The 22,918-nt window shown below is 38.3% G+C and overlaps 1 pseudogene; it reads left to right on the plus strand.

Annotated features, from left to right (window-relative positions):
- LOC108717418 overlaps nt 1-22,130 on the plus strand; it is a 111,943-nt pseudogene extending 89,813 nt beyond the window's left edge.
- Nucleotides 22,131-22,918: the final 788 nt, after the last annotated feature.

Below are 22,918 nucleotides of genomic sequence, written 5' to 3' on the forward strand. Positions count from 1 at the left end.
CCAGTTATGGCCTTATCTTGCCCATTGGTCCAGTTCTTATGGGGGTTTAAATAATGGTGACTTTAAAATCCGGGTGAGTTGAAAGGTCTTGATGCAGAAAAGCACCACATGTAGAAATAGTATTGGTAAACTATGAGCTACATGTAAGAAACTTACCCTGGTGGTCTAGTGGGCAGCGGGGTCCACGCCGCGTCCTTGGCGTGGACGCCCGCTGCGCCGCTCCTATCCTGCCCTTGCCGGCGCCATCTTGGATTACTAGGGCGCGCCTGCGCGCCTCTTAAAGGTGCAGGTGCGCTGGTGTGATTGCGCCAGCGCGCAACGGCGCGAAATTGGATCCCTATTTAAGGCCCATTCAGACCTGTAGCCAGTGCCCGTTATAGGATCATATCCTGTGGTTTCCTGAGCTTTTGCTACCTGTTTCTGAATTTGCTATCCTGACTGATTATCCGTGTTTGACCCAGCCTGTTCCTGAATACTCTGCATTCTGTATCCTGACCCTTGCCTGCCTACGACAACTCTTCCTGCTTAACCCCTTGCTTGATCACCGGTTTGACCCCTTGCCTGTTTGACGATTCTGATATCCGCCTGCCTCGACCCAGCCTGTCTGACCATCCTTCTGCCTTATCCAGTCTGTCTGATTATCTGGTTTTGACCCCTTGCCTGCCTGACGATTCTGTTATCTGCCTGCCTCGACCCAGCCTGTCTGACGATTCTCTTGCCTGCTCCATTTGTACCGTGACCTTCGGCCCAAAAGACTGCTAACAGCCGTGCCCCTACGCCAGCCAGAACTCCTCACCTTGTACCCCTCGTTAAGTCCAGGTGGCACCCAATTAAGCTGAGGGCTCCTCCCGAAGCCCAAAGGTGGTCACACTACTGGTGAAGCCGAGCCGAGACCAGGGTCCTTGGCATTTGTTTAGGTATAGGGTGCCGGCCGTGACACTACATTTGTAACAAACTTTACAAAATGTATTAGCACAAGGCAGTAAGGGCACATTTTATTCAAATCCAATTTCCTGCAGTTTGAGTTTTTTGCATCAATTATTTTCTAATTTCAACTTTCCAGGATTTGAGATCAGTGTCGGACTGGGATGCCAGGGGCCCACAAGAAAACCTTAGATTGTTGGCCCACCAGAAAAACTTAGACCATGGGCCCGCTATCAAAACTATAATTCCTCCTCTTCTCACTCCACCTCTTTATTCTTGTTTTTTATATCTACTTACTATATTTTTTCCTTTATTATGCATTTTTTCCCCATAAAGAAATCAAAAATGACCTTATAATAGGCTAAATGATTAGAAGGCACTGACACCTGAGCCCACCACGAGTTTTCCTGGTATACACTGCTTAAAATTTATCAATTGTAAAAAATGTAAAAATCTCAAATTTACAGATTTGGCAACTGAAACCTGTCATGCATCTGTAGAAGTCAGTGGGAAGTGTATTTTTAACATTAAAGTTTTTGGGAAAAAATTACATTTTGCAGAAAAATTGTATGGAATTTTATTGTGATCAGATTTGTTTTCCTGTGATTTTTATTTTAAAAGTGTTTAGCATAAATAAAGGAGTGGGATCCATTATCCGGAAATCTGTTATCATATTTACAAATGTTTTTCTTTCTCTCTGTAACAATAAAACATTACCTTGTATTTGATCTTTACTAAGATCAAGATTAGGCTATTAGCATGACCACTTAGTATATCTCGAGGTCAATCATGAGGTATTGTGGTGCAGTTTCTGCTTAAAAAGTGTTATTAACTGGCCATCTAATTATAGGAAAGAAAAATCTATGCTGATTTTAAAATGGCAATAATACTAATCCTTGGGTAAAAAGAATATTAAGGGGCAGATTTTTCAAGAGTCAAAGTGAATTCGAGGGAATTTTCGAAGTAAAAAAATTCGAAATTCAAAGTAATTTTTTGGATACTTCGACCATCGAATAGGATACTACGACTTCGACTTTGATTAGAAGTAAAATCGTTCAAATATTTGACCATTCGATAATCAAAGTACTGTCTCTTTAAAAAAACTTTGACTTCAATACTTCGACAAATTAAACCTGCCAAAGTGCTATGTTAGCCTATGGGGACCTTCTAGAGCATTTTTCTACGTTTTTGGAAGTCTAAATAAAATCGTTCGCTGAAATCCTTCAAATCGTTTTAACTTGACCACAGGATACCTAAATTCGATGAAAAAAACAGTTTGATGAAAAAAACTTTGGATACCCAAATTCGATAATTGTTTGATGCTTTCTGTTGTATGGTTCCACAGTATTTCTGTAAATAATTCTGCATGGGAATATGCACTAGAGAATAGCATTAAATCCCTAAATACAGCTAACAATTACACTGTGAAAACTAGCTGTTTGCCTGTAATCCATAAACCTGCTGTTGAGAGAAATTGCTCCAGTGCTACTCTGTGGGGGGGGGGTGTTAAATCTGCCTGTACAACCTGCTATGTTGTCAAAATAGTCCAGTATTTACAGAGTGGAACAGAAACAGGAAAACAAATACAGACTTGTCTTGTCTTTTCACAGTGGGCTTTAACCCAGTGGGACAGGCACTCAGCCAAACACCATCAATCAAGTTGCAAATGGTAATTGTCTGTGTTATGCGCAAACATTATTTTCTAATATACAGATGAAGCCACTTGGATTTGTGAGATAAATGCGTCATGACTCAGGGTTAATTGAAGAAACTGCGTTATCTAAAGTCATCTTAACTCATTTAATGCATTTAACCTTTCCATTAGCATACCAAAGCACCATTGTGAACAATGGTGAATGCTTTAATTAGATGGGATGTTGTGACGCAGTTTTCTGTGTTAAATGAGATAAATGGGATATCTGTGTTTAGTTATTCTGTGTCAAACAGACAAACCAAAGTGGCTGCATCTGTATGTATATTTTGGTAGGTAATGATCAACTATTTAATTTAAGTATAGCCCTTTAACCCTTTAAGTGCCAGCAGAATTTGACATTTCAGTTACACAAATGCGTTTTTTGAAACATTGTGTGCTCTTTTGCAAACCTTTATTTTTTGGGGGGAGAACCTGAGCTTTCTAAATTCCTATTTTTTCATAATATATGAATTTATAACAGAAAATATTTCATTTACACATGAAAATCCAACTGATTTGGAAAGCCTCGTGTCTCTCGCGTGTGCCAAAATCAAATACATATGCGGAAAAGGGCATACTTTAGATTCCAAGGCCAAAAAATACTGAAACAGTAGGTTTACCCCCAGAAAACCATATATTTTTGAAAAGTACACATTCTGCTGATTCCAAAATGGGTAACTATATCTCTCTACTCCTAACTACCAAACATCACAGCTTGTTTGAATATAGCGTTTTTTATAAAAACGTATCAAAATTCAGAAAAATCACTGTAATGGGTACCAAGAAAAAGCACCCTGAATATGATTGCCAGGGGTCCACTAAATAGTTTGATGCCCATTGTGCATAGGTTTACCAAAGTATCTGGCATTTAGAGACCCACATATGAAGTTAGTGCAACCAAATTGTCCAGGACTTTACTTCAGATACTGAAAAATAAACACATTTACTGCATTTTTGTGGGGTTAAAACACAGAAAACCATATATTTTTGTAAAGTACACATTCTATCAAATCTAAAATGGGTACCCATGCCTTTTTGCTCCAAACTATTAAGTCGCAAGCCTTTCCCAAATTTGTCGGTTTTGGTGAAATACCTGAAAATTTCCTCAAAGCTTCAACTTTCCAACATCATATCACCCGAGTATCATTACATACCAAGAAAAAGCACCCTAAAAATGTATGTGAGTGTGTAATAGTGTAAAATGTGTGTGCTTGTGTATTTGTGTGTGTTACCCTAACCGAGGGAAGCCTGGCTGAAGTCCATAGAAGAAGAAGCAGGAGGGTCCCACGATGATCAAGAGTCCATCTGCTCGATAATCCGGTAAGTAGATCCTGTGGGGGGGACCCGAAGCAGCTGCATCAACAGGCATGTGCACCTCATGTTCCTGCTGCTGTCTGTGGGGCCCCTGGGCATTCGTACCCAAGGGCCCACTCATTTCCCCCTTCTGCTTGTTGCCTAGGGGCGGGGGAATGAGCAGGAAGCGAAGGCGCAGCTTTACAAGCAGCTCATTCGCTTCCAAATAGAGAAATGCTGCAGAATCTGTGTTCTGTGGCATTTCAAGTTACTTTGCCACAGAATGTAGATTCTATGTTCTGTGGCATTTAAAAGGTTAATTTTCTTTAGCCAGTAAAAAACCATGATAATATTTCTTTAGAGCCTTGTCCGGCTTCTATAAAAAATACAAAAATTGTAAGTTTGGGGAAAATCTTAACAGAAATCACAGACAATTTAAAACATGTGACTTTTTCATATTGTCGCCCGAAAAACTCAATTGTTTCTAGTTTTCGCATGAAAACTAGCGTCAAACAGCCCAAAACCCTTAAACATCATGTGGCAAATTCACTAAAACGTGGATTTTCGCCAGCGACCGGTTAGCCACACTTCGTGCCACTTTGCCAGGCGTAAATTTCGTTACCATTATACTAATTCATTAAAATGCGAAGTTGCATCTCAGCAGCCGAATGCTGGTGAATTTTCTTTAGCATTACTTTCATAGCAAAGTTTCGCTAGAGTTCATTTCTTCATTAGTACTCTTACACTTAGGTCAATTTGAATAAGACGGGTACATAAAAGTCGAATGGACGTCTTTATTAGTGATGTTGGTGCAAATGCTTGAAGTGGCCACTTTTAATTACAAATTTCCAAGGAACCATAATAAAGACAGAAAAGATCCTCTAAAGTTCTACACATGGGCTCACCCTAAAAAAATTTGCTATGCCCCTCAAATTTCTGGAAAAAAAAATGTTAACACAAAAATCTTTAAAAGTAATAGTTGGGGCGTGGCTTGGACGCAGAGCTAGATGGCTGCTTGAGCTTATAGCTCTCTCCTAAGAGCACCTATAAAGCAACTTAAAGCACCCTAAGAAGGCCCTGTTTGTGACAAAAGAGTGTGGGAATATCTATTGAGCGACATGGATTACAAAAGAGTGAGTTATGGGAAGAAAGGAGCCGCTCCTAAGCCAAGGAAGCTGACAGACTTTTACACAGAGGACAGGCAAGATGGCGACCGCTTCCAGCAACAGGAAAGGCTGCAGGAATCGCCATATCATACTCCTTTGTCCCAAAGGAACAGATATGCTCCTCTACAGACTCCATATCGAAGGGGTGAGGCAGCGGACCTGCAGGAGGACAGTGAGGAGGACTCAGCAGACAATCCCAGGTCCCGCAGCCCCCTAAAACCTATGAAGAATAAGCCTCATCCAGACCAACAGGAGACCCTGGAAACCCAGGTAGGACAGACCCCACACCCTCCCTCACTGCAGGCTACCCCGGTATACACCACCCCAGACCCCTTAATGAACTTTCCGGCCACAGAACAGCCCATGACACAGCAGTTCTTCAAGGAGTTTATGTTGTCTTTCAGAGGGGTTATGCAAAACAATATGGCAGACATGAGAGCAGACATGAAACAGCTATCTAGCCACATGTCGCAGTTTGTAAAAGAAACCACTCAGAGAGTCACTACATTAGAAAACAGAACAGTAGACATATCCATGGCACATGATGAGCTAGTAGAAGCTCATGAAGAACTGCGGGATGAAGTCAAGTGGCTTAAAGCAAAGATGGCAGACTCAGAGGACCGGAACAGAAGGAATAACATAAAAATCCGGGGGGTGCCAGAGACAGTGGCCACAGATGATCTGAAAGGGTATGTGAGGGATCTGTTAAAAACAACATTACCTTCAGTCTCTGATAGTGAGCTAGTGGTGGATAGAGCTCACAGACTTCCAAAGCCCAGCTTCATAGCTCAGCACTTGCCTAGAGATGTGATTGTAAGGATTCACTTCTTTCATGTTAAGGAACAGCTTCTCGCGTTTACCAGAGGAGGAAGAAAGCTTCCAGATCATTTTAAAGAACTGTCTTTGTTTCAAGATTTATCTCAAGCAACTCTTAAAGCTAGAAAGGAGTTCTCGCAAATTGCAGCAACATTGAGATACAAAAAAATCCCATATACATGGGGATTTCCTCCAAAAATAATCATTAATGACCAAGGAGTGCAACATGTCATAAAAAGTGTGAAGGAAGGCATGGGACTGCTGACCAAGTGGAATATCCCTATTTTCATCCCTAAAGAGGGCAAACCTGGAACCCTGCTCAAACAGCGACAAGAGCCTATGGAGTATTCCCATGGACAATCTGAAGCAGAAAAATCTGCAGAGGCGTCTTCTGGAAGTTAAACTGCATAAGGTGCTTATGCCATAAACTTTCCCCCCAGTAAAATCCTTCTCCCCTTACAGGAACTCCCTGAGGAGAAGTGTCTTCTTAGTCCACTTGGTGGACCTGGCTATACAAACCACCCGAACACTAGTGACTTGGTTTTCTTTTCTTCTTTTAATCAGTGAGGATATCAGATCCCGATGTCTAAGAAATCACTGACTCTTCAATTGTTATTGACTTTCCACTGGTTTTGCTCTTTTTTTATTGAGCATTTATATTTAAGTGTGTTGTTGTTTATCTTTCCTTCTTTAGTATGTATATTCCAGGACAAATGCAGAATAACTGGACTTTGGTACCTGAGATCCGGAAAAGATGTACGATTTGGTCTCCACTATGGTAAAAACATCTTAAAGTTTGTAACATGGATACATTATCATTTTAGAGTAACATATGGCACAAACATTTAATCTACTTTCATTAAATGTGAGAGGGGTAAATTCTAATAGAAAACGGTATTTACTTAACAAATTGATTGTAAATGAAAAGGCGGATATAGTTTGTCTCCAAGAAACTAAATTAAATGAAAAGGGAGCTGCTAAACTCAAACTGTTGCAATTCTCAACTATTGTACATTCCACACTAACAGAAAAAAAGAAAAGGGGGGTATGCATAGCTATAAAGGATTCTCTGGGTTTTGAAATGATAGATTCTTTTTGTAGTAAGGATGGCAGGTTGACAATTGTGGTTGGTAAAATTAATTCCCAGGAATACACGTTTGCAAACATATATTCTCCAAATGAACATCAGGCTAGTTTCCTTAATAAAAAATTGAGGAAAATCTCAAAGATGGCAAAGGGTGCATTGTTTGTAATTGGAGATCTAAATGCAGTAGTAGACCCTCTAGTGGACTGCACCTCCACAAAAAGAAAGGTCCCGGCAATCATACAGACCACCTTAGCAAACTTTGAACTTTATGATGCATGGAGATGTCTTCACCCAAGTAATAAGCAATTTACATATTTTTCCCCAATACACCATTCCTTTACTAGGATAGACCATATATTAGTGGATAAATTCTCACTCCCATTGATTTTAGATATAGATATAGGAACAAGAGTGTGGTCAGACCATGCTCCAATGACAGCTAAAATATTGTTGAAAGGCCCTCCTTCTAATAGAACTAATTGGAGAATGAATAAATTAATACTGCAATCAGAACATACTTCCCCAATTATAAAAAAGGATTTGGAAGAGTACTTTAAATTAAATGATACTGCAGAAATATCAAAAATAACTCTGTGGAATGCACATAAGGCCTATATGCGAGGAGTATTTATAAAGCATAGTTCAATTTTGAAGAAGAAAATGAAAGAGAAAACAGATCAACTATTAAAAGACATCAAAAGCTTGGAACAATATATTTTTGCAAAAAAACAGACCCACCTTATTCCTCAACTAGAAAAGACTCGACAGAAATTAGCTGAAAATTTATATAGCCACTTTGTCAGTTCCTCTTAGAAACAAAATTATGGCGAATGTCCATAAAACATCCAAGGCTTCTAGAATTAGAGAGATGAGATATAAAGTCATCACAAGATGGTATTATGTCCCCACTAGACTGCACGCTATATTTCCTTCTTCTTCAAACAAATGTTGGAGATGTGATAATGGCCTGGGCACTTTCACTCATGTCTGGTTTTCCTGTGATAAAGTTTCGAACTATTGGGAGCAGCTATGCTGCTCCATTTTTAGGATCACTGGATATAAATACGATCACACCAACTTTTCATTAATGCTATTTCATTTCGATAACCGGTCTAACAACTTTATCTCTGACAAACTATCACAACATTTACTAAGGGCTGCTATTGCCCTGATTCCTAGGAAATGGAAAACACAGGATCCCCCTACACTTAGTGAATGGTCTAACTTGGTTGAAGAGACCAGAAAACTTGAAGAAGTTACTGCTTTATTACATAATACAATGGATAGTTATAGTAAGACATGGCGTCCTTGGATTGAATTTTATAATCTGCCTTGATTATGTTCCATACATGTGTTTACTCTACGAAATTCATTGTTTACCGATTCTACCCTTCCAACTCGCTCCATCTAGGTTCTGTTTGTTTCATATGTATTTGAGATATGACTTGTTACATATGACTTGTTACACTGTACTCAACAGTCTATTGATGTGCAATTTTTTTTTTTTTCCCCTCCCTCTCCTCCCCCTTTTTTCATTCTGTACCCTCTCCCCTTTTGAAAATATAATAAAAAGAGATTTGGAAAGAAAATTTATATAGCCAATATGATAAGTGGCAATACATTCTTAAAGAAAGATGGTATTCGGATAGAAATAGGGCAGGCAAGGCTATGGCCTTGAAGATTAAGGGTCATAGAGTAAGACAAAGAATTATTAAGATTAAACATCCCAATACAGGCAAAATGGTTTATCATCCTAATGATATAGTTGAAGCATTGGCAACATATTATGAAAAATTATATAATCTTGAAAGAGACCCAAAGACATATACCCCTTCCCAAGAAGAGATAGACAGATACCTTGAGAAAATTGATCTTCCCAAACTTTCAGAATTTGAAACTAAGCAAATTAATGTACCCTTTTTCCAACAGGAGGTGGAGATGGCTATTAGAGGCCTAAAAAGGGATAAGGCACCAGGAGTGGATGGATTTGTGAATGATTATTGTAAAAAATATGTGGACATTTTAGTAAAACCTTTAGTAAATATGTTTAATGAAATTGACACTCTTGGTGTCTTTCCTAAGGAATCATTATCAGCAACCATCTCCACTATACCAAAAGAAGGTAAGGATCCCACAGATCCAGGTAATTACAGACCGATCTCATTATTAAATACAGATTTAAAAATATACGCAAGAGTATTAGCTAACAGACTAGCCCCGTTGATCCCACAACTGGTTAAACTAGATCAGGTAGGGTTTGTGCAGGGAAGAGGGACTAGTGATGGTACTAGAAAAGTTTTGGCTCTCCTGCACAGGATAAAGCTCTGTCGGACGCCTACCCTCTTCGTCTCCTTGGATGCTGAGAAGGCGTTCGACAGAGTAAATTGGAAATATATGTCAAAGGTTCTGTTGAAGTTTGGTTGTGTTGGATTTGTTCATAAAGCCATAATGGCCCTATATTCTCAACCATCTGCGAGAGTAATGTCATCTGGAACTATGTCCTCCCCATTTAATGTCAGTAATGGTACTCGTCAGGGATGCCCATTGTCTCCTCTGATTTTTGTCTTGACTTTGGAACCACTAGCTCAGTGTATAAGAGATAATAAGAATATACATGGGGTTAAATTGGAAAAAGCAGAAACAAAGCTTGGTCTCTTTGCAGATGACATTTTGCTATATCTCCGAAAACCTACTATATCACTGCCTAGTCTTAAAAAAGAATTGGAAGAATTTGCAAAAATGTCTTATTATAAATTAAATGAAGAGAAAACAGTTATAATGCCATGTAATATGCAACAAGAAGTAATTCAAGAAATCAAGAAATCCTGCACATATTCCTGGAATGAGAAGTCCATTAAATATCTTGGAGTATATATTACCCCTTGTATTTCACAAATTTATAAAGAAAACTATGAGCCATGGATAAGTAAGTTAAAAAACCAATTAGAGTCTTTGTCTAAATTAGAATTATCGTGGTTGGGAAGATCAGCCTCATTTAAGATGACGATCTTACCTAAATTTTTATATTTATTCAGAAACCTCCCAATTAAAATCCCCCAAAAATTTTTTAATAACACCCAAAAAATGATAAATAAATTTATACTAATAAATAGATCCTCCAGATTTTCTAATAAAATATTAACCAACCACACTACCGACTTGGGTATGGGTGTTCCAGATTTGGAGAAATATTATAAAGCCTCCATTATGGAGCAGTCTAGAGCAGTTTGGATAAAGGATGAAACAAAACATTGGTTAACCATAGAAGAAGAACAACTTCCTGTTAAAAATTTTAAATCAATATTGGAATCCAGACTGAACTGGAAAGTTCCTTTAAGAATAACAAATCCCATTACAGCGAATATGATAAAAATCTGGAAGGAAATGAACAATCTCACTAAACAAGATCCTTTGGCAAAATCACTCCCAATACCAGTGATTAATTTGACTATGGTATTAAAAAATCTATATCTGGACAATTGGATCAGTCAGGGAATTGAATATTTGGAAGATCTGTTGGAGGGATCAGAAATAAGATCATTTGAAGATCTGGTTCAGACATATAAAATAACCGAATCAGATAAAGATAAAAAGACATACAGTATTTAAAAATTAAGAAATTCCTATTAAAACATAATTCTACCGCAATAACCCTTTCCCCAAGAGTTAAAAAACTATTGGATCCACAAAATAGTAGATCTAAAGGGATCTCAATATTTTACAGAACTTTATTGACTCTTAAAGCTGATACACCTAAATGGCAGATGCGGAAATGGCAGGAGATCTTGCAAATAGAAATAGATCAGGATGATTGGCAGATGGCATATAAATCAGTCAAAAAGACAACAAACTGTATTTCTCACTATGAAAATTTTTTGAAGATGACATGGCAGTGGTATATGACACCTGAGAAAATAATTAGGTTCGATAGCAGGGCGTCACCTCTTTGTTGGAGAAACTGTGGGCAAGTGGGCTCTTTGTTTCATATTTTTTGGGAATGTCCAAAGATTGTTGAGGTATGGAAAGGAGTGGAACGGTTCCTCAAATCCTCAAAAAATTACCAGTTTCATTGACAGAGATTTCACCTGGTATGGCTTTGCTGCATTTGGGGACCATAGACTTACCTGTCAAAGAAAGGTTAATATGTAACCATATGTTTATTGTAACAAGAATGCTCATAGCTGAGAACTGGAAAACATCTATAGTACCTATAATGCAAGAAATTTTGAAAAAGGTGGAAACAAACCTAATAGCAGAAAAATCATGGTCTATAAGAAGTGGTAATGCTTTGGCTTTTGGGAAAAAAGCAAATTTGTGGACGCAGATGTATCCTGAATCTAGGCTTTTTGATATATAGATGGTAAAAAGAAATCTATTTCCCTCTCCCATCTTTCATAATGAAGCCAATTGCTGTCAAATGGAAATGCCTGTGTGGAGATATGATCTAAGTACACTTGTCAGTAGCAACAGAGAAATAAATGAGTCCTGGGTAAACAACTAGTAGTGTAGTTTGGTAGTTAGGTAGTTAGTGTTGTTTAGTTGAATAGTTTAAATAGGACTATTGGAAAGAATTGTTGAAAAGACATATCAATAGTCCTAAAAGATAATCAGAAATCAGTTCACCTGTTGAGTGGAGAAAAAGATATATATTAACATATCATTTACACAGGTAGAAAGTGAAAATTTTCATCAAAGTGTGTTGAAGTTTGAACTATAGTACCATACAATTTTAAATAATCCTATGATCTGTGTTTGGAAGTAATAAACATTGAAAAATCGAATTAAAGATGTGTTATATTTGACAATATAGATCAAAAAAATAATAATAAAGATTCTAACCAAGTTAAATTACATATAATGTATGGTCAGCTAAATGTTGTGATTTATGTCTACTCGAATGTTTTAAGATTAATACAATTTGATATGTCATATATATATTTGACTGTTATGTATACAAATGAAAAAGATTTCTTTTTCCAATAAAAATTATTGTAACCATAAAAGTAATAGTTTAGGCAATCCCACTTTAAAAAAGTAAAAGTCAACAGTGTTTTTTACAACTTAAATGAATTTTTGGCATACAGGATATGATGTCATTGTAATAAGATTGAGGAAGATGTAGCTTTGTTTTATCAGTTCGTCTGGTCTGAGGTGGCAAAGTAAACTCTGGCGAAAGAGGTAACATTGAGTAAAATTTGCATTCCTAGTGAATTTGCAGCGTAACAACCACTCTCTAGAGAGAAAAATCGCCTGGCGATAGGGTGCGAATGTAGACTAGCAATGATCTTGTTTGCTAGCAAATTGTCCTCTACGCCTGTTAGTGAATTGGCAATGTCCCTGTAGATGGGATTTCTGGGACCACTTCAACCAGTTCACCCTTTAGTGAATCTGCCCCATGACAGCAAAAAACATCTCGCAATCGTAAAAGGGGGCATCAGCAATTGACTTTTACATCAGTTTGACGGGTTTTAGGTGGAGTATTTTCAGATTCTCATGCAGCTTTGGAACGTAATAAATCTAAAAGTATTAAAGGGATACTGTCATGGGAAAAAAAAAATTTTTTCAAAATGAATCAGTTAATAGTGCTGCTTCAGCAGAATTCTGCACTGAAATCCATTTCTCAAAAGAGCAAACAGATTTTTTTATATTCAATTTTGAAATCTGAAATCTTATGTAACCTTTAACATTTTACCATATTGTCTCATTGTTAATTCCAGAACTTGTCAATGAATTGGTGATCCACTTCCATACATGTTTAAATCAGGTTTAAATGTAATTCAGTTAGAGAATAAATACATCTCCAATTCTTATCTAAGTCCTTACTCACTAACAGTGCATTGGTTGCACAATTGACAAGTGATATCACCTCCTCCCTTTCCCCCCTAGCAGCCTATCAACAGAACAATAACAAAATAACAGTTCCCTGACACAAACTAACAGTTCCCTACTAGATATTAGGATAGCACTCAATAGTAAAAAGTCCTACTGCGACTCCTCCAGTTACACTGAGTAAGAGTAACAAAAGTTTATCTGAAAGCAGTTCCATTGTGAAGCACTGGCTCTTTCTCAAAGCTTGGGATTGTGCTCAATGACATGAGATGGCTTCATACACATCAATATTACAGCTTAAAAACACACTTGCTGATCAGGAATAACATCTTGTATGGTAGAGTGAATTATTTGCAATGTAAACAGTGTAATTTAGAAATAAAAAAAAATACAAAATAAAAATCACGACAGAATACCTTTAACTATGTAACTAAAAATGCAACAAAATCCCTGCCTTAGTCTTTAGAATACTTTTAACTATGTAACTAAAAATGCAACAAATTCCCTGCCTTAGTCTTTTTGCTGTATTCTCCATAATATTTAACATTTAAAGGTTGTCTGTTTTTTAGATGACAAATTCCAGTGTTTGAGGTGAACAGTGTAGACACATGCAAAATGTCCTATTCATTGTTTGCATAAATTTACTTCTTGCACTATTTCATTTTATACTTTGCATCTGTATTACATGTTTGAAACTTGTTGACTTATTTTTGCCATTTGCTATTCATTTGGGCGTGGCACTTGTCAAACAGATCTAAAAGCAAGGCATTTTAGGATAAACACTTAATATTCTGATTTAACAAATTAAGCACAACATTTCCATTTGATTTTCTGGGTTCTCTGTAAGTGTTTGGTGTCCCCCAACTTCAAGTGAAGATCTTGCTTACACACATATACATACACACACATTTTAGGAATTAATAGTTTTCATAAGAGAAAGAGAAACAGTTTTGACTGTATGCATTTGTCTGGTTTATATACACACCATTCCAGGTGAGGGCAGAACTCATCTGAAATCCCTTGGGTTGAATCACCGGGTGATACTGCTTTTGGTGATACTGTTGATTCAGAGCAGTGATCCCCAACCAGTAGCTTGTGAGCAACATGTTGCTCTCCAACCCCTTGGATGTTGCTCTCAGTGGTCTCTAAGCAGGTGCTTATTTTTTAATTCCAGGCTTGGAGGCAAGTTTTGGTTGCATAAAACCAGGTGCACTGCCAAAACAAAGCCTCAATGTAGGTTGACAATCCACATAGGGGCTACCAAGTAGCCAATCACATTTTTCATGCTTGTGTTGCTCTCCAACTCCTTTTACTTCTGAATGTTGCTCACGGGTTCAAAAGGTTGGGGATCCCTGATTCAGAGAGTAATAGGCTATATGAAAAAAAGTGCATTTCTTTATATAATGATGTCAGGAGACATCAATTCTGCATATTTCAGTGCCTCAAAGGACATGTCAACCCCGAAAATGCATTTTTTTTTATTTGCCTAAAAAAAGAAAACACAATTATAAGCAACTTTCCAATATGACTTTATTAAAAATTGTTAGTGCTTTAAAAGTTATTTGTAAATGTAATTTACAATTGTAATTACATTATTGCATTTTCTTAACTCCTGGTTGTTACTTTTTAAACAATGTTGCAAAAGCCAGTCTCCTCCAGTAAAACAAGTCTGTCTTTATGTAATGTTATATTGTTTCAAAAGCCAAGAGCCACCAGGGCAGAGAATAGAAAGGGACAGACAAACACTGTTTTCAGTAGCAACACATATACAAATTAGAGTCCTGCGTGGGTCCATTTTTTGGAACCAGTATCCAACCCATACCAGCAACCTGCAATCCGCAACCCGGACCCGCAACCCGCATTCTTACCGCATGGACCCACTATCCGACCCACAAGTACCTTATCCGCAACCAGGACCGGCGACACGCTGACCATCAAGAATCAGGAAGTGCTTGCATTATAAACCAGAAGTGGCATCATTGGAAGTAGGCGTGATCATAAAAAAGGCGTAAAACAGGAAGGTGTAGACCCGCGTCTATACCTGCACCCGGAACTTCTACCTTCAACCCACAGTGTACTGCAGGTTTTTGTGGGTAACCCACGGGTACCCAACCCTCTGCAGGACTCTAATGCAAATAACTTGTAATTTGCAATGACTGTATGTTGAAAAATTGCTTAGAATTATGTTTTCTTTTATTAAGCAAAAAAAATTTTTTGGTTGATATGTCCTTTAAGGATATCAGAAATTTGCAGTTGGGGGAGATAAAGAAGCAATTTATTGGGTCCCTTATTAGGAGAGGTATCGGCTACTGGTTTTATGTAGTACCTTATAGCCCACTGATCTTGCTCTTCTAAAGGGAGGGGGTAGTTTATATATGAGTCTAGGGGATTCTTCAGATTCAAGCCTGATAACATCTTTAAAATTTTACTAGTGTAACTTCAGGCCTGAAGAAAGCAAGTCAATTGCTAGAGAGCACTGGGTATTTTTTTCATCTGTGAGATTTCATAATCCCATGATACCACTGTTGTACCAGATATAAAAAATGTGATGTGTGGCAGAGCCATCTTGGAATTCTTCATTTTGTATGAAAGGGAGATGGTGAAAGGGAGTTGGAGTGAAAGGGAGTGGTGACTATTCCAGTCAAATTGTTTGCATACAATGTATTACATTTGCCAGGCTGTATTGAGCAGAGGCTATCTAGTTGCCGTGCAATTCTGTTTATGCAAAAAATATAGTGGATAGGCAAAAATTGAGTATCAGAGCTTTTTGATACAACACCTTTAGTTATAGTTCTTGCCTAATAAATATTATATTAAGAGTATTGCCACCCAGGGTTTCCTATATACAGTACAGTTGAGTTCAGAAAAATAGCAATCGGGCATCACTAACCTGATGGCAAATCATTTACTAAAAGGTGTTGTATAATAGAAAACCAGGGGGAAACATAAAGAAGTTCAAAAAATGATAGGCTGCTCAGATAATATGACCTCAAATGCTTTAAAATGGCAACCAAAACCTGAAACACGTGTAAGAAAAGAGCCATTCAAATGGATAGAAAAATTGCCAAAATGGCAAAAAGACTCAGTCAATGATCAGCTCCAGGAAAATCAAAGAAGGTCTAAAGTTACCTGTGAGTACTGTTACACAAGAAGTCTATGTGAAGCCAAACTATTCACAAGAAGCCCCCGCTAAGTTCCACTGTTGAAAAAAAACCCTGCTGAAGAGCTTACAAGTTGCCAACAAGCACATTGACTGACCTAAAGAGAAATGGAGCAACATTTTGTGGACTGATGAAAGCAAGATTGTTCTTTTTGGGTCTAGGGGCCACAGACAGTTTGTCAGACATCCCCCAAACACTGAATTCAAGCCACAGTACACTGTGAAGACAGTATAGCATGGTGGAGCAAGCATCATGATATGAGGATGTTTCTCATACTATGGTATATTTATCGCATACCATGGATCATGGATCAGTTTCAATACTTCAAAATACTTGAAGAAGTCATGTTACCTTATGCTGTAGAGGAAATACCCTAGGAATTGGTATTTCAACAAGACAACGACCCCAAACACACCAGTAAAAAAGCACCATCTTGGTTCCAGACCAACAAGATTGACATTACGACGTGGCCAGCACAACCCCTGGACCATAATCCAATAGACTGCTATTATTCCCTTTTCTTTACTTTCTGTAAAGGAATTAAACAAATTTGATAATTTTGTCTTCATTTTTTGATGTGGAATAGAATATGCAGTGTTCCCAATGCATTTGCGTGCATGGAAATTGTGGTGTTTATACAAATGGCCTGTAGATGTCACTGTGGACTTTGTTATGTGAAGAATGTACAATATTGTTTTACAATGCATACTGTTAAATGGTTGCTGTTTATTATAATTGTCCAAATGCTTTCCTACTATAGGGGGAATATGTGGTGTTTATACAAATGCCCTGTAGATGTCACTGCGCTCAAGACTTATACTGTGCATACTTCCTGGACTGCTTATGAGTGAGTTGGAAGTTACTGTTGTGTAATGGCTGCACGGGTCTGCTAATAAAGCACTGTTATACTCTATTAATCCTCAGCTACCAAAACAAATTGACAACGAGATTGCTCTTCTACCTCTACAGCAGCCTGCACCTTTTCTTCTAAACCCTGGTGAGCCTACCATACATTTTACTGCTTGGATCTGTATGTTTGAAAATTAAATTATTGCTGCTGACCAAGGGGAGATTTCTGCTGCTAGAAAGAGTGCTTTACTTACTCACTGCCTGGGAGCAGAGGGACAGCATATATTCTATACATTACCATTAGCTGATGAGACTTATGAAACTGCTCTTACTGCTATAAAGAACTTTTTCATGCAAAGAGTAATGTGGTCGCTGAAAGATATAAATTCCGCCAACGTGGACAGCTTAATGGTGAATCCACAGGACAATATGTAGCAGCTTTGAGAGAGCTGGTTGTTACCTGTGGGAATCTAACAGATGAAATGCTAAGAGACCAAATAGTGGCAAAAACAAACTCACCTCGCATTAGAGAGACTGTTCCTAGAGCAGGATTTAACCCTTGCAAAGGCTATTACAGTTGCTAGCCAAATTGAAACAGCAGTGGGAGAGGCTAAAACTCTCAGTCAGGGAACCACTGGGAATGTACAGATTGTGAATTCAACACTGTGGCCTAATAATGCACAGTCACAGGCAAAATACAGTGATAAGGAAAGGGATTCACTGCAAAAACAAAGCAAAGACAAATAAAAAATACTGCTTTCACTGTGGTTCAACACAACACACTGCAAATTATGTTACATGTCCTGCAAAAGCTGTACGGTGCCAAAAATGCAAAAAGGTAGGACATTTTGCTAAGATCTGCAGTAGTTCTGCTAAAGATGTTCATGAAGATATTCATGAAGTCACTACTACAAATGTCACAGTATTAAGTATGGATAAAGGTGACACAATTATTACAGACACGTTTATATGCACCGTCAGTGTCAATACTGCTTCTGCTGACAAGGGGCACTCCATTAACCTGATGCTTGATACAGGTTCAGCTGTTTCTATACTACCAAAGGATATTTTGAAATACTTTGCAAAAGATCCACTTTTTGCACCTGCCCTGAGACTGTTCAGTTACTTAGGATCCAATCCCCGTGCTTGGTTGCTTGCCAGTGAATGTACAATTTGAATCAAATACTGCAAAATACTTTTACATTGTGAATAAGGGTACTGCTATACTTGGAAGGGATCTCTTTGCTGCATTACACCTACAGTTAATTGATGGCCTCATTATTACAGCACCAGTGCCTGCCACAAAGCCAGTGTCTAAAATTTCACCACAAAGCAACACTTCACTGGGTTGTGCAAAGAACTTTGTACACAAAGTTAAGTTGAGTATACCAGAAATTGAGGCAATTGCCCTACTCTGTAAGGGAGACTGTCTCACAGGAACTGAAGAAACTGGTAAAGCAAGATGTGATTGAAAAATCAGAATCCTCTGAATGGGTTTCACCAATTGTTGTAACAATGAAGAAAACTAGAGGTATTCGATTGTGTGTTGATCTCCTTGAACCAAATAAAGCAGTTGTTATGGATAATCATCCCTTGCCACACATAGAGGAAATATTTTCAGAACTCTGAGGAGCAAAATTATTTTCTACTCTGGATCTTCAGAGTGCGTATCATCAAGTATTACTGCATGAGGAAAGCAGAGACCTCACTGCATTTATCACCCATGATAGTTTGTTTCGGTTCAAGCGTGTACTTTATGAACTGGCTTCAGCACCGAGTTGTTTTCAAAGACTGATGTCTTCTATACTCCATGGCATACCTGGTGTAGAATGCTACTTGGATGATATAATTGTCTACGCTCCAACTATGGATCTTCATGACAAGTACCTAAAAAATGTTCTGAAATGCATTGATTCTGCAGGACTGTAACTGAACCTTTGCACATGTCATGTCAGACAGACTCAGCTGTCATTTCTGGGTCATATAATTTCACAAGATGGATTACTGCCTGACCCTGACCATGTCAACACTGTTACACAAGCACCTACTCCATCTGATTTCCAGACCTTACATGCTTTCTTAGGTCTTACTTCATGGTATTCTTCAAGTTTATTCCCAACTATGATTCAGTTGTGGAGCCACTTAGAGCACTACTATGTGGAACTTTAAGTCTGGTGTGGTCGGAGTCTGCTCAACATAGCTTTGAATTAGTGAAACAGCTAATTGTGAACAGTCCAGCGCTAGCTTTATTTGATCCTGCACTACCTACTATGGTTCCTACAGATGCTTCAGACTATGGCGTTGGTGCAATTCTCACACAGATCCATGCTGATCATACAGAGAAAACTGTTGCATTTGCATCCAGAACAATTACAGAGACAGAGCGTAAGTATTCAACTGTTGAAAAAGAAGCTCTAGAATATGTTTGGGCAATAGAAAAATGGAGAACCTACCGATGCACTGATCATAGCCCTTTAACTACACTGCTTACAACAAAGGGACTAGGAAAAGCTGGAATGTGTATAGCTAGATGGCCAGCAAGGCTACTGAATTTCAACTACAAAATGCAATACAAACTAGGTTTGAAAAATGTTACTGCTGATTGTTTGTCACGTTTACCTTTACCTGCGGCTTTTGATACACTGGATGAGGACATAGAAGTGGTAGCATTGACTGATTTAATATCATCTACAGTTACAGCTGCTGATTTTAAGCAAGCTTGCCTCACATGTCCAATTCAAGTAAAACTACTAGACATCTTACATAGCAAATGGCCAAATGCTGAGAAGAAACTCAGTCCTGATCTTCAACCTTACTACAGGATTAGACAAAAACTGTCCTTAGCAGATGTCTATGTTGTCCGTGGAGCTCACCGCTTACTGGTACCAGAGACCTTGCGAGAAAAGCAACTTGCACATGAGAGTCATCAAGGAATTGTATGTAAAAAACAAAGACTACGAGAACTATACTGGTGGCCAGCAATGGATGCCGATGTGGTAACTGCCATTCATTCTTGTATTACTTGTCTGAATCATGACAAAACAGCTATCGCACATACACCACTTCAGCCAGTACAATTCCCTGATTCAGCATGGGAAAAACGTGCTATTGATATTGTGGGTCATTTTACAGGTGCTCCTATAGACTGCAGATTTGCTATAACCAGGATAGACTATTACAGTAAATGGCCTGAAATTGCATTTGTTTCTCATATAACATCAGTTACAGAAATAACATTTCTGTCACAGTCTTAAGCAGAGAAGGTAATCCAAAGGAGTTAATATCAGACAACGGACTACAGTTTGTCTCATCTGAGTTTGAATCCTTTCTGAAAGAGAGGAATATTGTGCATAGGAAATCTTCAGTGTATTACCCACAAGCAAATGGAGAAATCAAGCGATTCAACAGAAGTTTGAAAGAAGCACTACAGACAGAAAATCTTACTGGGGAAATCTTGGAAACTATTTACAACAGAAAGCATTAAAAAAAATGGTTACTGCACAGTGTACAAACAATTGTCTGTTGCAGGGAGAAAAGCTGCTGAATTCCTTATGCATTCTGTAAAAGTTGAGCAAAACTTTATTAGGACTTCTCAGTTTGTGGCATCATAACATTCAAGGTAAGATGTATATGAATACCTTGTATACATCTCTCCATAAATGGGTAATTTAGCAGCTGCTGTTGTCAAATGCTATAGCTTGCATGTTAAACCATTTCTAAAATTTCCCACAGCTCTTTATTATGCTTCTCCTGCTGTGTTGCCACCACCTTGATCTTATTAGCACGAAGTTGACAAAGCCTCAACACTTTACCAACGTAGAGCTTTGGTTTCAGTTACTTTTCTATGAGAGGAAGTAAACTCTGAAGGGTTTCTTTGTGGCATGGATGAGATAAAGCTGTGGTGGTCTTATCTCCTTTCTAGGTCCTGACTTTGTATGACTACACAGCACATCGATCTTATGAGCTAACCATCCATTGTGGTGACATTATCCATGTGTTGTACAAAGATAATGACAATCGGTGGTTTGGCAGACTAGCAAATGGACAACAAGGTTATTTTCCAGCATATTATGTGGCTTCTGCGAGTAAGTGTGCATCTCCTTCCAAAGTAGGCTAATGTGGGTTTAACTGATTGTTTTGCCACAGACAGCTGAATTTATTCTAAGTAGAATAGCCTCACCTCTTTTTTTTTTTTTTTAGTTTGTTTGTTTGTTTTTGTCCAGACGAACATAAAGATAGTTTCTTACCTGCCAATGGATGATCAGAATATGGAGCAATATGACATTGATAAGTCTTATATGGTAAGTATTCTGAAACATCAGCTATATAAGTTCAAACTGACATGAAGCCTGAAACGTTTCCGAAATCATTTATTTTTTTGCACCTTTCCAGAATGCTGCTTCATTATTATTTTCAGCATGAACTTAGACACTTTTGTAAGGGCCTCTGCCACCATAAAGGTTACCCGGCTGGTAAATCTGTAATACTCCGAAGTTCAGCCCTTGGTCTGCCCCTTAAGCCATGATCTGCCCAGAACCAACTCTAAACTTACCCGTCCTAATTTTTTCCCCTTACTTGTTCCTCCGGTGATGTCTGTGATGTCATAGTTCAGCCTTCTTTTGTCACCTTTCCCCCCCTTCTACGTCCCAGCCCACCCCTTCTGTCGCACCCCCCCACTGCCCAATGAGTTAAAAGCATGGCAACCCTATCTACCATAGAGCCTTTAAATCAAATATCTGACAGTTCACACTATAGCAGTCAGTCTATTTGATTCTGCCCATGATATCAGCTGGAAATGCCTTGATACTAGTGTCACTTCCACTGCTTACAGCTATATGAGTGCATTGCTATAGCCCCCGTATTAGTTATAGCTGTTTTAACTCCTGTTACTTTCTTATGTATTTAGCTTTTTATCATGGTTAACATGAAGCATTTTTTTGTATCTGTATATATACTCTTTTTTCTTTAAAGGACTTTGTTTAACTTGTATAGGGCCAGGTGCATGTTAGACTTTGCTTTGAGCAATTTCTAGTGTTTGCTTCTCACCTGACAATTGGCTGGCATAGGAAGGATTGGGGCCAGTGGCTGTTTCCTTTCTGGTAACCACATAAATATACACATGCCCCAAGTGAAAGAGCTTGCTGAAAATGGGGGTATATATGCTCTCAATCCAGGAACCCTGGTGGGTTTCAAAAATATAGACTTGGCCTCCTTGTCTGTGAATTTCTACAAATTGCAGATGTCGCCAGTCTCCAGCACGTCAAAGGATCTGAAATCTGAAAACAGATGCAGACTCACCTGTAACACAGTAAGAGACAGCATTCAAAAGGATCTTTCCACGTACAGCAATGGCAACACTTCTCATAGAATATAAGCAAATACATAAATACTTAATGCTTAGATACATACAAACACTTTAAAAAAAGTGATGCCTTCCCAATATAGATCCTGATAAGATTTCATCCACTGGATAGAAACTGGTAACATTTGTCTTTAGGGAAACAGTTAATAAAATTCCAACCACAGCCCCTCCAAACTGAGTCAGCAGCTTATTGTACAATGCTAGGGTGCACTCAGGACTGTCTGTGTGACCAATCTGTGGAGGAAAATGCATTCAGATATTGATCAGACAAGTCTGCAAAATCTTATTTGGCAAGGACTGCATCAGCACAATGCATCATCGCAGTCCTCGTTTGACCAGTCTTTATGATCCAATCATTTGCTCTTGGGTTATGAGTGGCTCAGCTGACTGTTCCAAGATGTGTTCATTTGGTGACATTACACAAGAGTGGACAATAGCTTACCTATATTGCCAGCTTTACCGCTTTTTTTTAGTAAAGCCTCAGGAACAGTTGATTTTGAAATTAAGATCCTTGGTTATTCTTTGCCCTTTTACAGAAATGTCTCCTACTATGTGAAAAGCAGGATTAACACATAGGGGCACATTTACTTAGCTCGAGTGAAGGATTAGAATAAAAAATACTTCGAATTCGAGGTTTTTTTTGGCTACTTCGACCATCGAATTGGCTACTTTGACCTTCGACTACGACTTCGACTTTGAATCGAACGATTCGAACTAAAAATTGTCCGACTATTCGAC

Source organism: Xenopus laevis, chromosome 5S, assembly GCF_017654675.1.
Source record: "Xenopus laevis strain J_2021 chromosome 5S, Xenopus_laevis_v10.1, whole genome shotgun sequence".
NCBI classification, from domain to species: domain Eukaryota; kingdom Metazoa; phylum Chordata; class Amphibia; order Anura; family Pipidae; genus Xenopus; species Xenopus laevis.